We start from the raw sequence: 4,483 nt of genomic DNA, 5'->3' as shown, positions 1-4,483 counted from the left end.
TCAAAGAACCTGTGGAAATTATGGACCGAGAAGTAAAATGTTTAAAACAAAGTCGTATCCAAATTGTGAAAGTCCGATGAAACTCTCAGCGAGGACCAGAATTCACCTAGGAACGTGAGGATCAGATGAAAAAGAAATACCCCCAATTGTTTAGTGATGTCTCGTCTATAAGTTGAATTTCTAGACGAAATTCTTTTGACGGAAGGAGAATGTAACAATTGAGAAAAATATAGAATTGTGTACGATAATCTATATTAATTAATAATGAATAACGGATAATATATTATCTAAAAATTCTGAGAGAATTTATTACAATTTAGATAATAGTTTGAGGAAATTTCATGATCTAAGACTTTGTCTAATAACGATGTTATTTTATAATCTAAACTAGAACCGGTTTTGTGAAAACGACCGACTAAAAACCGGGTGTTCGAAATATTATATTTACATGGGTTCGGGTAACGAAATTTTTTATAAAGGTGACGTGTGATACTATCAACGGACAAGTACACGAAACTGAAAATCATCAAACTTAATCGTTTATGAACAAAGACGATAGAAAATAAATGACAATTGTTATCTTAACGTTCGTAATTGTGCTCTAATTTATAAATCTTACAATTAGTTTATAAAATAGGATGTGAAATTATGGGATAATTGATAATACATTAAACATCTATGAATAATATTAAAATAAGCCTAAAAATTTCCAACATGTATATTCTACGTTGTTATATATATATATATATATATATATATATATATATATATATATATATATATATATATATATATATATATATATATATAAATAAGAAAGTATGAGACTTGAAATAAAGTCACAAGTATGCAGGGAATAAAATGTCTAATTCCATCAGGGAGTATGATGAATTAAGTGAAACAAGAGAAGCTATAGGCAACTTGCAAATAGAACATAAAATGAAGCTATACTACACTTGCATAGCTTGCTCCTTTCCCCTTCAAAAACTCGTTACCCCTCCCTCCCTCACAATTCTCTTATTTTTCCATTATAATATATCCCAACTAAACCAAATGATAACCAACTAAATAAAGATTTTAGAATCTATGTAATGATAAGAAATCTTGAACAAGATATCAAAGCACCCCTCACCTTCCTTCATTCACAAATTTCGTTACACCCTCCCTCACTCACCATTCTTCTATATTTTATAAATATAATCCTAACTAGATCATTTAGGAGCTAACTAAATGAAGATTAAGAAATCTAGGAGATAAGGATAAATCTTGAGAAGATATTGTGACACCTTCTTCACTCTTTCCTTCAGCTATATATACATGGACACCCTTCCTCTCTACTTCACTCCCATTTAACTTCAAACAATCATTTATTTACTCCCAAGATCATACCAGAAATCAACCTCATTACAGCCCCTCCCCTCTCCTCTAAACCCATCAAAAACCGAAGGCAGAAATGGAGCTACTGCCTCCTCCTTTTTAGCTTCCATTCACAGCCCCTTAGCACCTGTTTTCAACATGTTTTTATCCCTAAATACCCCTGAACAAGTGTCCTCTAGCACTTGTGTTTGAAGTCACCAAAACAACCCCAAAACTCTTCTTTTTATTGTGTTCTTGCAAAATTTTCGAGACCCAAAACAATGCAATAGAGAGCTATTTTTCGAGTGTCTTTTAACACCCAAGAACCCACTGCTTTGCTGTAAAAAACTTCATGTTTTGTTGTCTAAAATCGAGAACACATCAACCCTAAACAAAGTTGTTTTCGTGTGACCAAAAGTGATCCAAAAGCCCACTGTTTTGCTGTCAAATTTCGAGAACCCAACAACCATGTATACCTCTGTTTTTAAGTGACCAAAAGATACCCAAAGCTCCCTTGTTTTGCTGATTTTTCGAGAGCCAAACCACCCCAAACAGTGGCTGATTTTCGAACAACCCATAACACCTAAAAGATCAATTCTTGCTGTCATTTTCGAGTATCTAACAGCCCCATAAGAAGATGTTTTCAAGTAACAATGAACCCAAGAAGATCCATCTCTTTTACTTTTAAAAGCTTGTATTAAGTTCTTTTGACAACCTACCTGGAAAACAAAGGTAAAGACTTAAATTTTCTTATATACTTCATTATAAAAATGACCAGAAGTGGTTATTTGAATAAAAATTTGAGTTATCTAACTTAATAATCAATAATTTTACATCTTAAGAGTATCCAAAAGATGCTACCATCACAAGCCTTAGAGGAACCAGAACCGTCACGACCATCTCGAACCTATTAACGATACGTGACGAAAGTGAGTATCCACGACCTCTTTTATTTAATTACAAACAATTCTGGGGGAATACACATTAAGGTCAATTATAAACTAAAAACTTTAAGCTGTTAATGTTTATATATAAATATTTGATTGCATAGTTAAGTTAAGAAAAGCCTAAGTTTTACATGCAATTATTATTTCAAATAATACCCTTACATATTGTGGTTGCATGAAAAATCACCAAATACGTCTTAAAAGCTTCTAAACCTAAAACGAACGTTTCGTAAAAGTTTATAAAATTTCAAAATGACCGAATACATACATAAAAACTTGGAGTAGAGAAAGAGACAAATTATGTTATTATTCATTTTTCATTTGGGACATAAAAGTGTCGTTATAATGAAAAATATGTGTTATACAAAAGTTGTTACAAAGTCTCAATATTTATATATAAACACAAACGGTTTGGGTCAAAATCATTTACACTCGGGGTGTTGTCAAGATCTTTGCACTTTATAGGAAATAATATTGATTTGTAAACAAGTTTCTGAACAAAGACAATTGTTGAGCTATAACTAAAACTTGGGATTTTTGTGGAAGTTTCTCATTTATCAAACTAAGAATTGCAACTTAGTAAAGTCATTTGTAATAACCGTTAATCCATTGTGAGCGAAGAATGTGTGTATAGATCTATACGGGTTGACACCTCCGTCTGTGGTTGCTAGCTACAACCATCGTTTGACGAGACAAAACGGACAACAACTTTTTGTTTTATTTTTACTTTTATTCACGACGTTGATGAATCGTCGTTGGGACAACAAGCACCAGCCTTTTATTCTCGGTTATTGTTTCTGAAAAATCCCGGATACAAAATACTAATACGAACTAGAATAAGATTGTATGTAGTGTAAGGTTTCATGCGTAAATCGATAAACAAATTGTTAGTGTTTATTTATATAAAATAAACACTTAATGTTTCACCTACACGGAATATGTTAATCTTACTTACTCATTATAAGTATATTAATATGAATACTTGTATTGGATTTCAGGTATTTGATCTCACACGAAATATATTAATAATATTGTTGATTATATTTCTACACCAACTATTTCGTTTAAATATTCCACATATTATAACCATTTCTTTTTATAAAACTCACGGTGTCAAAACATGTGGAACTCAACAACAATTTTGTTGACATATTTTAAAAAAAATGTGTATTCTCAGACAACTAAGAAGCCGGAGGTAGAACATCGGTTCCAAGGAGATTATATTTCCTTTCTTTTACGATAAACTTGACATACTTTATTATTAATGTTGTGTGTTTAAATTACGATGATGTAATTTCATTTTTGAATTAAAACGTCTGTAATATATTAATTTAAATAAGTTAAATGTTCAATATATGTGGTTGACTGTGACTCAAACTTTTATCCAAATAACCACTGCTGGTCATTTTTATAATGAAGTACATAAGAAAATTTAAGTTTTTACCTTTGTTTTCCAAGTAGGTTGACAAAAGAGGAACTTAATACAAGCTTTTAAAAGTAAAAGAGATGGATCTTCTTGGGTTCATTGTTACTTGAAAACACCTTCTTATGGGGCTGTTAGATATTCGAAAATGACAGCAATAATTAATCTTTTTAGGTGTTGTGGGTTGTTCGAAAATCAGCCATTGTTTGGGGTGGTTTTGTTAAGATTTATGGAGTCATGAACAAATTGACAAGTTCCTAAGAGTTCAAGGGCCATAAATGTAACTTGACAAATTAAACAATTGAATTGTTTAATATTTGTTTATTGGACGGTGAGTGGACGACAAAAGTATTAATTGTTTAATGGAATCCATGTGCAATTTTGTTTCAGCCGTAACATGTGAATGGAAGAAAATTCAAATGGTGGCTGGTCAAACAAAACGGCTCCTCTCTCAGTATATATATGTGCGATGTAACTCTTTGTATTTGTGCCGAGTGATATTACCATTTGTAATCTTATAGTGAGTTAATATAAAATCTAGTTGCGCCCGTGGACGTAGGATTTACACCGAATCCGAACCACGTAAAATCCTTGTGTTCCTTCTTGCTTTATTTCCTTCGTGTGTTTGTGTGTGTGATAGTGTTTCCGCTGCGTGTACCCTGTCTCAATTCTTAACAACTGGTATCAGAGCCTGGTTAGCGAGGTTTTTGAGGGTACGATCGTTTTTTTTTTCTGTCACACACGAGTGTACCTAATT

The sequence above is a fragment of the Lactuca virosa genome, chromosome 9, assembly GCF_052849685.1.
Source record: "Lactuca virosa cultivar CGN04683 chromosome 9, Lactuca_virosa_CGN04683_v6, whole genome shotgun sequence".
NCBI lineage: Eukaryota > Viridiplantae > Streptophyta > Magnoliopsida > Asterales > Asteraceae > Lactuca > Lactuca virosa.
This window is presented reverse-complemented; position numbering follows the sequence as displayed.